This window comes from Pinus tabuliformis, chromosome 9 (genome assembly GCF_031772625.1).
Source record: "Pinus tabuliformis cultivar Carrire ecotype Pingquan chromosome 9, CPIR1, whole genome shotgun sequence".
NCBI classification, from domain to species: domain Eukaryota; kingdom Viridiplantae; phylum Streptophyta; class Pinopsida; order Pinales; family Pinaceae; genus Pinus; species Pinus tabuliformis.
This window is the reverse complement of record NC_142307.1, coordinates 1,841,584,876-1,841,599,595: the sequence shown is the minus strand read 5'-3', so window position 1 is coordinate 1,841,599,595 and position 14,720 is coordinate 1,841,584,876. Positions and strand designations below refer to the sequence as shown.

General features: G+C 37.7%; 1 long non-coding RNA gene across 1 annotated transcript; it reads right to left on the bottom strand.

The window, feature by feature from the left end:
- Positions 1 to 2,291: 2,291 nt before the first annotated feature.
- On the bottom strand, positions 2,292 to 10,128 carry LOC149156176 (uncharacterized). Its single transcript, XR_016262211.1, has 3 exons — positions 3,665 to 10,128; positions 3,304 to 3,412; positions 2,292 to 2,675 (listed from the first exon to the last, which is right to left on the bottom strand). It is a non-coding gene; the product is annotated as an uncharacterized LOC149156176 (long non-coding RNA).
- Positions 10,129 to 14,720: the final 4,592 nt, after the last annotated feature.

Genomic DNA, 14,720 nt, shown 5'->3' with positions numbered 1-14,720 from the left:
GGAGACACCAATCCCATGATTTACAGGAACCAACCTAAAGAAGACACCAATCCCCTCACTTAATTTTGATTTTTATTTTGATTAATGTTGATCCGAGAGACTCCCCACATTTTATAATCTACCCTTCAGTTTACATATTCTTCATAATTACTTCATTGATTAGATTTAGTGTACTGAGTTTCAATATTTCCTTTGATGGTAATTGACTTTATTTCTTCTCCATCCAAATTTGCACACCTTAGACATCTGTACTCTTTAACTTAGATAAAATATGTCATCCAATGCTTCAAACAACATCCACTCTATAGATTCATTATGAAATTCGACACTCTATTTTAGAGAGATTATTTAAACAGATTACACATCCTCTTCAGAATTCATCCTTAGTATACTTCATGACCTACTCCACAGAGTTCATACTTCATCATCACTGCATCATATCGCAATTATGTTTATTCCACACACACGTGCCTAACTCTCTTGATCCTGAAAAGCTACCATAAGGATAACTAAAAAAGGAGTGGAAGAAATCAAGGCAACCATGAAAGTTGTTGAAATCTCTAAGAGTGGAAACGAAGATGAAACAACACTAGCATATGACTTTTGATATTATATAGGTGGATAGAAAAGTTTGACTAGTAGTGGTTGAGCCACATGAAAATGTATTAGAAAAAGTAGATGAATAAGACAAAGAGGACAAAGAAGTATTGAAGAAAAAAAGAGAAAAACTGACTCTAAAGAGAAGAAAAAAGTATATAGAATATAAATTTTGAAGCTAAAGGAAGAAAATAATTGTACAACTTAGAGATAAGAACAACTTGCACCAACATGGTGAAGAAAAAAGAATTGTTGACTTGATCTCACGTGTTGTAAGCCTAACTAAGACTTAGAACAACAAGAAGTAGTGATCGTAATTAAAAGGGACTTTTGTAATGTGTTAATTACCCCATTTATGTCATATTTTTAAAAACAATTAATCATGTATAAATGAGCTAATATTAACACATCTATTGTTATCAATTTTGAATCCATTTAATCATATGGATTCAAGAAATTAAATCAATCGAGTAATAAAACTACATCTTTATTATCTTATATTCTATGCTTTCCTCTTTTATAATACACCGCTCATGTCACATTTAGCACTCGGTCATGAAAACCCCAAAAATTATATGGGATAACTAAATCTAGGCCTTCGACATGCGATGGTGAATCGACGAATGATACCATCAATCGTGTGCCCCTGAATGCATTCGTCTAAGAAATGCCCCTCAATATTGAGGGTCTTAAAATACCTACAAGATTTAGGCTCTTAAAATACCTATGAGAGTGTCAACTACATATAAAATATTTCCCCTTGTTGTGAAACTTGTTAAAAGTTCCTTTCATGATTTAATGGAATTAGAAATTGCGATGGTTATTACCCTCGGTTAATGTAATTATTTGGTCACTCATTTACATTTACTTTGTTGTTTAATAACTTATATATATATATATAGGTTGTATGGGAAAGCCTACGAGAACTTTGATTGGTTAAAGTTACTACTAGGTTTATTTTATAATATATGAAATAAAAGGGAAATCTTGGAATTCACTGAGGGAAACCCAAAAATAGAATTTTTACCAATAGTTAAGAATCAATTACTTTCTCTTCCCTTAAGATAAAATATCTATCTCATAAGAAGCCAAGGATAACGATAGAGGTAATTAAGTTGGAGGCATGGGGAAGAAGAAGTTAGTAGTTCCCACAGAGTTCCATGAGGGAAGTCAGGACATTGCCTGAGGTCTTCTTGAGCTAGGCAAAAACTAGAGGAAGCCTCAAGACTATTGTAAATTCCATGTTGAATATAGGGGGTCTGTTGCTTGAGGATTAACCCTATTGTGGTTGTTGATCAAGATTGTCCTAGTACTAAGTGCCCAGGGGAGAGAAAAGGACATAATTTCTTGTATCAAGGTTGGGTCATGGGGTTACCCTGTGGATTCCCAGATAAATCAACATATCAGATAGGTATTACAGTGCATGATGATGATGGAACTTACATATAGGCTGTGAAGATTTCTTTGATGAAAAAATAATTTCTAAAGTATAATTGTATTATATTCCTTAGTGTTGAGAGAAGAAACTTAAGTTGTGAACATTATCTCTTAGAACCATAATATTTCACGTGTGAGCTATGTTATTTTCTTTATTAAATTTATGGTTCATGTCTTTTGGTGAAAGGAAGGAATTAATAAGTATAGTGTTGTGTCTATTTTCTTAAGTAAAACAAAAAAAATTATATATTCTGTGTTTTAATACTATGGAAAGAATGGGAACCAAAGTCCCATGCTTGAGTGCATTTATTCTAGAAAGAAAGAAATAAATGTTCAAGAAACTAAAGGGTGATGAATGTAGCAACTACAGGAACAGAGAAAAGATTATTCGTGGCCTGTAAAGGTCCACTAAGAAAAGAAATAATTCCAAGGAGTACTTAATTCTTAAATAGTACATGAAAGTGTACACAGGGATGAAATTAGTTAACAGAACTGGTTATCGATGGTGTGAGAGGATTTGGAAAACAACATCAGTCGCACCATATAGGTTAGTGCCCTGGAGAGGTTGAAGCTAGTCAGCCACCGAGTAGAGTCTTGAATCTGGTGGTCTGGAGACGAACCTTAATCACCACTGAGCTTACCTAATTGGAAGATTTCCATTCACAAATAAGGAAAGAATATCAATTATAACAATTTCAGTACAGTTAAATTTTAGGCGGCGTTATGGAAAATAAAACATGAGCATATATACATAAGAAGATAAACCTAAGCCTGTTATGCTAAAAATAACCGATAGAGATTCATCATACATATAAATAAAAGAGAACAATGTAGGCATGCGTCGATCAAACAGATAATTGTCCAAAGAAAGTAAGAAAATCATAGCTTAAAACTCTAAGCCATAATATTAGTGCAAAAACCATCAACAAAAACCTCATGAAATTTTCAAAATATCTTACACAACGTTTCAATAGAAAGTAGGGAAAGAGCCCTGTGTAACCCTTTCAATGGGAGACCGAACTAATTACACATTTTTCAAAAAAATAAACAACTAAGTCAAGAACAGTACAAGATTTTCCTCATAATTCACAGCTAACATAATTTGGGATGAAAGCTGTCATTCCTAGGACTAGGACATCCAGAAATTTTGTAGTATTATTCCTTTTTTTACACGGTGGTCATTTTTTAACACAATCTCTCCAAAAGGAGGGTTAATAACTTTAAAAAAAATACACAATTACTCCTCAGAGAAGGAAATAAGTAATGCACCTGGGAAATAGAAATAATCCTGGTCAGAGCCAAAAACCCAAACACGCTGGCGATGACTTGGGTAATTTCAAACTTCTGCGAACAGTAAGAAGGATTAACTTAACAAAACCTGCACATGGGGAGAAATATTGAATTAGGGTAACCTCAACAAAAGTCCAAATGAAATATTTAAAGAAAAAGTTAGGGTTAGGGGGTTAACTTGTTAGTTGGAAATGGAGCCATTTCACACCCAAAATCGTATTTTCTTGAACTTATAAGGGCATACCAATAAATTATAAGAACATAGACCAAACTATATTGAATGAGCATAAGAAAATCAGGATTTTAGCTCATTAACAGATGAATTCATGTCGGAACCTACGAGCTGGAAAAACTCTCACTAGCGCCATGCTGGTTGGCATGATTCGATGTGGTCAAAGTCTGGAGGAATTTGTAATGCCCTCCTCCCGCATCTACCCAAGTAGCTGGCCAACCATGGTAAACATGTGACAACGAGTTAGTATGATATGATTCAACTCCCTATGTATCAGGTAAGAAAGTGAAACCAACGGAACATAGACAACCTAACCTTTTACACCTGTAACAGAACCCCTAAGAGTCATCCATCCCATCCAAGTGACTAACCCCTTAGACAAACTAACATTTTTCTACATTAAATCCTGTCACTCCCTTAACATGGACATGCATGTGACTGGGACCCTCTTGTCACTCACACAACAAGGCAGGCATACGACTAGTGACTTTTCCAGGTAATTCAGTGTTAGCGACTCTGAATTACGTGCCACGTTTTCAGGGCCAAGAATTAGGCTACTCCACATAACTCGATGAAACTTCCAAAAATGAAAAATAAAATCAAAACAATGGTACAGATGCAAATACTTGAACAAGGACTTGACTAGGCCCCTACTATCCATGAAAGACATTTCGTCAAACATGTCACAAATATGCATTGTGCAGGTTTAAGCAACATATTTGAGCATAGGGATCTCATACTTATCTTAGTATCACTAAGAAGCATTGATTCCTCTTCAAAATGACTACATGACCATATATTAAGCCATATTTTCATTGCATATTAAGTGACTAACCAAAACATGATGAGATTCATACATTTTCACTGTCATAAAAGTCATTCATTACAAACATATAACCAACAGAAATATCAAGGATATAAGAACCATATAAGACACAAATAAACAAGTATATTTGGCCATAAAATACCAGGGAGAAAGGGAGCCCTTATTGATGAATGCAAAGGCCAACTAGGTTTAGGACTTCCATGTTCCATTGTACCATATATTGGCTAAACCAAATCTCTCTTCATCTAATCACCCCTGTGCCATATTCCAAGAATGAATGTGGGATCTCATATAAAAAATCCATGAAAATCAAACCAGGGCTTCCAGAGGCCAAACCAGCTCAACCCTCAACCAGTGATTCCACCTCATGGTCATACATCAATAACCGTCACCATATTGGTCTCTACCCAAGGTGTCGAGGGCTCCAGATCATTTGTTCCAACCAGCGCTTCCAGGACTAGTAACTCAACCCACAATTGTCACCGAGATTCTGGAGAATTTGTCTAACTAGGGCTTCCAGAGCATTTTTCCAACCAAGGCTTCTAGGACTAGTAACTCAACCAAATTTGTTACAAGGCTTCCAGAGCATTTTCCCAACCAAGGCTTCTATGAACTAATAACTCAACCCATAGCCAAAGACACAATAAAACCAACCAGAAAACAAAAGTAAAACCCACAACACCATGGGTATCCATGAAATGGCTAGGTGAGGAAAAACCACTATCAATCTAGGCAATCCTCCATGCCAATGAGAGATCATAACCAAATAACCACATGCATATGCCTTGCATGCCAAAACGAGCAAGGAATCCATACATGCAACTCGATACCTCCAAGAAAAATCCATTGTAAATGTTGATCCTGATGTCCTCTTATGCTTTCTTTCTTTTCCTTTACCTTCTTGCTCCAAATCCCAAGTATGCCCGTTCTCCAATGAAAATCTAAGTGTCCAAAAGTATGAGAGAGAGAGAGAATAAAGAGAGAGCTCCAAAACTGAACTGGTCCAAAAAAACTACCAACTTATCCTCAGAAGCCTTTTTATCAATGATGCCTCTAATTTCTTCAATTTCCTCCTCACATGCAAGCTGTGACCTTTCACCTTCCTTTTCTCCTAATTTCCATTATTTTCATAAATAAATGCCAAATAAATGTTTCATGCCTTTCCAAAGCCTTTTCCTTTGACAATTTCCTTTAGCCATAATAATTGAAATGAACACCCACTAGGATTATTTTCCCACCATTCAGCTTGGAATACATGTCCCATGAACTTGGTCTTATATTTTTTACATGGAATTCTGACCAGTGTTGTTACAAAACCCTCCCCGTTGGGGGAACACAATCATCGGTGTTCAATCAAACCTATAAACCTGTAAGACTGCTGAAAAAAAAAAAAAACATACTTCCCACGGAGCTTTATAACACAACTTGTTGGAGTATTTACAATGACCACCTGCTGAAAAAATGAAAATCATAACGTTTACTGGAGCTTTATAAACTAACTCATTACGGTATTTACAATAACAACTAAATTTTCTCAACCAACAAATAACCATACTATTTATGGATATTTATAAATCTAGCTTGATATAGTATTTACAATAATATACACATATACACATATGCACATTTGTTGAACCACCAAATAAAAGGATACGATACCTGCATATTCAATAAGGGAATCAATGAGCTCACACCTCCACAGTGAAAGTAATATCAGGATTCACCTCCTTCCTAGGAAGTCGAGAATGCACTGCCAATGTCAAAGCTACATCCAATGTCCCGTGCTACAATCTTGCACCACTTGTCCTCCCAGTGAATAATTACATACTATTATTCCATGGCACACTCCCAATGTGTATATGATTCCATTTGGAAATGATAATGACCAAAACAAATCCATCCCCTACCTTCCCTTCTCTACTACACAATCCCTTGGGAAATTTGGTCAGCGCCTTCCATGCAGTCACACACCTTCCAAGATGTGTGGGCATCCCCTTCTTTGTTCCACAGTCCCTTGGGTGACCCCTCCCTTGGAAAGGATTCCTCTCATCAGAAGATCCAAAAACCAAGGAATATACCTTCCTCAAAACAATCATATCGGTCATAGCATGCTCATGGCAATCAATGGACACTATTCGGTACTAGTGTCCCACAATGGCCCCACTCCTGAAGTGCTTTACCAACATATTATTGCATGTTCCAATTCCTTTCACTAACACTGTTTATTCCTGTAATCAATTTCAACCACCTAACCGAGCATGTTCATGCATTCCTATACTAAGCACATAATTTCCATTAGACTCAAAACGAATTGAAATAAATTCAAATAATACCTCATCGATGGCCTGTCAATAAGGTATACTTGCAATCCTATTTAATTCCTGTCACAACAAGTCAAACTAGTTGTTTGCTCAAATCGTCATGTATAAACATATCACATCCAGTTATCTCAAACTCAACCATCATAAATTAAAATCATGAATCACATGAAATCATCATAAACCATAATCGTAGATCACATGTAACCATCATAAATCAAAATCATAGATCATATGTATAATAAAACTAAAATAAAGTATGGATACTTATCCTTTAATTAGTCCTTTCTTCTGCCTTTGTTCTTTCTGTGCACACATTGGATTGGTTTCTACACCCGGTAAACATCCAATGCCTTTTATTCTCTTTAATCACATAAACATACACACAGTGTATATCACAACACGTACATCCATGCACGTTGTACAAAACCACACAACACATACACCTACACTTGATATAGGTCGCGACACGTACACCTACACTCGATATACCTCACAAGACAATACATACCCCTACATATGGTGTAAAACATAATACACATAGTACAACACGACAAATACACATGTCATGATACAATAATTACACAATGCACATACATAGTATAGCATGCCCACAACACAGCATGTGTGACATGAACACAATACCACATGCACACTATCACCATATGTACATGTACATAGTGGCACCTATAGACATTACCACCTACATAATGTGTTCACAACATCACATGTATATGGCACCACCTGTCCAACGTGTACACAGTGGCACATGTACATCGCACCACCTGTACAACATGTACACAACAACACACATGCATGACATGTACATGACAACATATGGACACATCGCCACATGCATGAAATGTACATAACATCACCTACACACAACACCATATGTACAACATGTACACAACACCACATGCACACATCACCACATATACAATCATGCACACAAAAGCATATGTACATAGCACCACATGTACAACATGCACACAACACCATTTTTATATAGCACTACATATACCACATGTACACAACACTGCATATCCAACATGTGCACAACACCATATGCACAAATAACGGCATATCCATCATTTGCGTTGTATAATATGTACACAACACCGCATATCCAACATGTCCATAACACCATCTATGCCCACGACTACATATGCAATTTGCACACAACACGATATATACAATAGGCACATAACCCCATAGGTACAATCACTGAATGTACAATATGCACAACATATACACAACAATAACACTTCACATCCAAAATGACACTGTCTCTACAAAACAACCTAGCTTCCAGTGTCTTTTTGGCATCCATGCTTATCCTAGCATGTCCCAGATAACATTGTTTTCATTCTGCTAATGTATCTCTTAGCATTACCTTTCGAAAACATAGGCATAGTATAATCACATAATATCAAATCATATCCACATGATATTGTCCTCATATATTTTCTAGGGCTACCCTTCCCACTCGATTCCTCATAAACAAGGAACCTCTTCATGCCATCCACCTGCAGAAGTAATCATTCCTCCACAAGAATGATTCCTAACGACCTTGTCAGACAAAAACACACATCATACATATTAGACATATAAACATTAGTATAAAACAATCATGATCCTTGATGACCTTGCTAGACAACAACATGCATACAAATATATATCTATATGTGTACACATAAACATTAGCATAATCATGATCACAACATAATTACTAGATATTATAAGGTTAAGGTTTAGATAACTCCCTTTAGTCATGCACAACATGCAAAACATTGAGAACAACAATTCCCAACTTAGCCAAGGCATATGACGCCTCAAGCCCATTTATTTTACCTTTCTTGTTACCTTTCTCATCACTCTCCTGTCACTATCCATTTATCTCAATGGACCCAACCAACTCAACTGGTTGTCATACTCTTGCCTTCAATTTCCATTTACTCATGGACTGGGCTTCATCTGATTCTCTCATTACCCAATGGGTTTCATCCAGCTCTTCCCAAGCTCCATTAATTTCCTCCTTCCCAACCAATTCCCAAGACCCTCAAAACATAAAAGGAAATAACAAAAAATCAACAAGAAGAAAAACATGAAAACCAATAGAAATATGACACCACAAGAAAAGTGGTATGGCCATACACTAAACATAAACAAAGCCACAATCAAGTGCAACAAATCACAAAGCACCAAAAGTGAAAAATTAACAACAAACGCCATGAATCAACCCCATGGCTTCTCATTACTTCCAAGGGAAAGCTCGGCCCAAGCCTTCTTCTATATCTCATGGTAGTCTCTTTTCCCATTCAATCCCGTGCATCATACCATAAAAACATAACTGTCAATGCATAAATAACCATAACAATATACCAGTTAACTTACCTTGTTGTGCCAAGCATGTTGCCTTGTAATTGGACACATACACTTTTCAAGGAACTCCAATTGCTTGACGAATCCATATATAAATGGAAGCCAACTATTATACTTATCAAGTATATGTCCATATAACACATATCCACATAATTTTAGACAAGATTAGGGTTAAGAATACTTCTTCTATTCAAAGCATTCATTCGTTTGGAATTACGATATCCAAACATAGTCAAGGAATTCTTGCCCAATTCCTTTATTTTACATTTTTACCTTGTTGCAATCAATTCTTACTATGTACTATTACATCACCCAACTGTTAGTTATATAAACACATCAACTATCACCTTGTCACACTAATACCAAGAATATTTCCATGCAACTGCTCACAAATGTTGATCACGTGTTCCAAAGATCAAGACAACATATATACTAATTTGAAATCAACCTTTACCAAGTCATAATAAACAATCAACTCACATTCATCAGTCATAATACACAATTCTACAAATATCACCTACTTACATTCAAATACATATTAGTGGTCTCAACACATATGTATTAGTACAACCATCTTAAAACAACATCATTTATTCATGGAATATTACAGACACATACTCATATCATGTAATTAATCAAACACTCAAACAATTGATAGATGGCATAATAGACACCAAACACTCAAACACCAAATAGATCATGTAATCAAACTTTCAAACACCAAGTAGAAAACTCATACCTTAATATATCTCAAGGAAAGTTATCTTCTCTACACAATCAACCAAGGTCAACATGATATAATGATCCAAACTTATGCAGGAAAGAAACAAAATACAACAATACCCATATATACAGAGATGCAGCAAAAATAAATCTTCATTTCATTAATATCAAAGAACTAAAATATGCTTACATACAAAAATAAGAATGAACCATCTCGGGTGATGGTAGATTATCTCTAAGAAGAGATGTGGCGGCTAGATGCCTCTCAGTTGTGTTACAAAGGCTCAAAGGCCTATTTATTTTTGAGAAACAATGTAAAAACCTAACCCTAGGAGATGAAGTGCCAAAATTGTGAGCCCCGTTTGGGTAAATTGGTACATCAAATTCACGGGGTTGTAACTTTGGCATATGATCTCCGTTTGGCTATCATAATACCTTGTTTCGAAGATCACAAAGAGGAAGCTAAGAAAAAACAAGGAAACTAATTTGGGACTTTTCTTGTCTTTTCATTTTCTCAAAACATGTCTTTTAGTACCTCAAAACAACTATCGAAGTTTAGGACCCGAAAAATTACAAAAAATAGTAAGTTGTGCAACAATTAAACAAACTAAAAAGAAAAAATTGTGCGGGTCTGAGTGGAATAGGTGATTGGCCACCAATATCCACCTAGATCATTCCCCCCCCCCCCGCCCCCTACGCTCCCCCAGGAAGAAATGATCCCCATTACATTGAGTGCCTCCATCAGATGGGGAAACTTCTGCTGAACTTGGTCCCTAGTGTGCCACTTGCCTTGGTGTAGGAGGTTTCCAGCTTTGACAACCTAATACAATGGGATCTTCTGCTATCGAGTTTTCTTGATTTGTGTATCCATGATCTAATCAGTTGTGGCATGTTCCATGTAGTCTTGGTTTAACTCTATTCGTGTGATTTGTTTTACAATTTCTTATGTGTCCAGTAATGGTGAAAAGTATGTTTGAAGGCAGTCCACATTGAAAACTAGGTGCAAGCCAAGGAATGGTGGAATTATGAGCTCCAAATCATTCCCCCCTACATCCTTAGTGATGTTGTAAAGCCCATATCAAAGTGGGCGAAGCTTGTGGTGGGGCGTAGTGAGGTGCTCCTTCTGCAAATGTAACCAAATTTTTTCTCCCACATGGAACTTATGCGGCACTTGATGCTAATCATGACGTTGCTTGTACTTAGCATTCACTATGTCCAATATGTCATGGACCTTCTGGCGGATGTGCTGAATGCGCTTGATAAAGTTATTAGACCTATCATCTTCGGACTAGACATGAGCTGAATCTTCTTGAGTAGGTGCTAATCGTATGGCCACATCAATGGGACATATTGGTTAGAATCCCAACCCCACCTAAAAGGGGATGTGGCTAGTTGAGCTATGGAGAGTTTTGTTGTACCTGTGTTGTACATAGGGGAGGCTTTCATCCCATTTGCGTGGATGCTTTGAGTACATACGCAGAATGTGTATGATCATCCTATTGACGACCTCTGTTTAGCCATCACATTGGAGGTAGAAAGTTGTGGACTGAGTAAGCTTGGTATCCGATATCGATCAAAGACTTGACCAAAATGTACATAGGATCCTACTATCCCGATCTGAGATAATGGACTGTGGGGTCCCAAAATGGACCTACACTTGTTCAAAGAAGAGCTTTGCAGTGGCTTCTGCCATGATAATCTTCTTGTAGACCGCGAAAATGGTCATCTTAGAGGATTTGTCGATGACCACGAAAACAAAGTCGTTGCCATGCTTATTAGACAGAAGGCCCTGTTAGTGTCAATATCTTCATTCCTCCATCAGTGATCAAAATTCTCTTTTTGCATGCATTTTAGGTGTGTCATCCGATCAGCTGCATTCCATTAGGTCATGGATCATCTGATGGTAGCATTTCTTTGTCAATTTCCCCCAGGCTTTTCATCTGCTGGCCTATTTGCACATGTACAGATCATTTGCTGTCATTTTTATTTCATTTCATTTGTAGAATTCATTCTAGGGTTTCACTGTCATTAGTACTAGGGTTTACCACCATGATCTTCAAAAGCTCAATAACAGGCCAGCAGTCATATGAGGATGTTTAATAAGTTTACTAAATCACAAATTTTACTCATGATTTGCTCCATAAAGGGTTTTTACCTCAAAACTTTGTTTTGAGGTGAAAACAGGGTTTCTCCATTTCATGTACAAATTTTATGTAATTTTAAGTGTCTTCCATATGTAATAAGCATCTACACGCTACTCCTGGTCACCCGGTGATATTTCCAAGCACCTGCCACTGCAAAAATCAAGTCATCTTGAGCACCAATCTGCCTACAAAAGTAAAAGAGAACAAACTCTAATTTCCTCTCCCACTTAGCTAGTTTGGCTATGGGATTAGAGATATCTGATAAGAGGAGGTGTAAGAGATATGAGAAGGTATGAGGTCATTTCATATCATCGAACATCAGATCTCCATCATTTGTCGAGAAGTCATTCCAAGGAACAAGCCATTTATCACACAAAAGGGATGGTTTTTCTTCAAATTGCGTTTATGAGCAAGAAAATATGAATTTGGGAAAACTGAGAGAGTTTTTTGTCCATAGTAGGCCAAGGAAGAAACACCTCATTCACTTTTTACACAGGTGTCATGGTTTTAGAGAAATGCCAAAAATACAATTGCCTCGGGAGAATTGATGCACCTCTGAAGTGACCTTGGGGAACTCAAGTTTTCCCCTAGCTTGGTTGGAAAAATGACTTTTTTGATGAGTCCAATGATAACTAGAAACAAATAGCTTTCCAATGAGCTATCATGAGCTCAATTTGGAGTTGAGGAAGACCTTCAAAAGTTGACTGCAACAACACTCTGTCTTTAGCCAACCTCATTTGGCACATTTTGACCAGTCTTGGGAGATCTGATTTTTGACAAGGAAAATGAACCCAAAATTGAAAAATTCTAGTTGGGTTGCAAAGTAGACTTAATATCCTTTCGAATGAGCTATCTTGTGCCCAATTTTAACATCGGGAAGACCTCCAAATGTCTCCTGAAAAACGCACGGCGCACTGGGTAGGTGGCGCGGCGCATATAACCGGCGCAGCGCACTGGGCCTCAAACTCATGTTCAATTTTGCACAGACACAGCGCAATGCGTGGCGCACACAACCAACAAACCCAAAATTTCAAACATTTTCCCCAAAATCTCCCAAAATGCGTGCATTGTCATTGGTACAAGTAGGTTGGACCTCTATCACTCTTTTTCATCCAAGATTAATGCTTGCTTGATGGTGGTTGATGTATGGTGATTGTTTAAAGAAATCAAACCCTATCTCTTCAATATTCGCAAAGAAAATTGCTGCCTAGGGTTTCAAACTATTTTTTCGCTGCCAAGTCCATCCTTTATTCCTCACCACTCCCTTACTCCATTTCTCCCTTGATTTCCTTATTCCCCAAATTCACTAATCCCCTATCCCCATTCCCATTTCCAAAAGTCCCAAACTCAAACTCCTAAACCCTAGTCCTATATCAAAAACTCCTAAATCATTCGCTGATTCCCTAATTAAACTCTACCCCAACAGTCCCTAAACCCCTCACTATTTTCCCCCCACACAGTCCCTCATTTCACTATTTCCTTTGGTAGCAAAAGTTAAAAACATCACAATCACCTACTTCTCATCAAGGCAGCTCCAAGACAGTTTATCCACCAGTAGACATGGCATCTAATCCTTCATATGCTTATGAAGAGGAGACCCACAATGACTCACCTACAAAAGGGACATGCACCCAGGAGGCCTCATAGAGGTGGCAAACACATTAGAGAAGAACCAACCACTCTTGCTGAATTACAAGCCTGCCCTCTTGCCATCTCTTGTTTCCAACATCAGTCATGTTATGAATTTCATGAGAAGGTTGCTATCATTCAGTTTCATCATGAGTTGGCTCATTTTTTTGTGCTGCACTTACATGATGGTCAAGCCACTCTAGCTGGTGTCACTTTCACATTAACACCAGAATCCATTTCATTAGCAATTGGTATTCCCAACATTGGAGAGCAATGGAACAAGAGGCAGAAAATTGACTGGAAGCATTATGAACCATACATCAAACCTGGCTATATGAGGCAACTTAGCAGAGTATTTCCTTTTCGGTACCTCAAAGATGCTTATGCTCCTTTGATGAAATTGATCATGAGGTATTTCAGCTGTGAAGGCCGGTTCTCACGTTTATATGCTTATCATATCAGGCTGCTGATGCATTTTACCAGGGTAAGGATGATGAACAATCCTTACTTCATGTGCCGAAACATAGAGAAGATGACCACCCTTGTGCAACACAAGACTCCTTAGCAGCAGTTCAACAATATTTACCATTTTCCTCTCATCAAAATTGTGGTCATTCATCAGCTTGGCTTACAGGGCATCACTTGGGAGAACTTCATCTCTCGTGAGTTTTTCAGAGCTCCACAGGGACCTTCAAAGGCTTTGCATGAGATAGGTGGACCTTCTTATTAGCATGAGGGCCATGAGACACAGACCGCTAGCATGCCGGTGGTCATCACCTATCAGAAGGGCACTACACAGTTGTTTGCAGCAGCAAAGCGAGTGTTATCTCCCCTCAGGGTGGAAGGGGCCTCGCTTCCGTCATCAGTACAACAGGTTCAGGATCGAGGCAAGAGGCCACTATAGGAGGAAGGACCATTAGGTGAGCGGGAGATTGATTTCATTCTCATTGAGGGTGATGATACTGATATGGGCCCACAAAGCACAAATCTCAAGGAAATTATTCAGGAGCAGCAGGTGGACATTGATGCCTTGTCTATCAACTTGGATAGAGCCCAATGGAAAATACAGTACCTGGAGCAAAAGAATAAGTAGCTTGAGGACCAACAAGTGATTATGGAGTTACAAAACATTCGGGAGA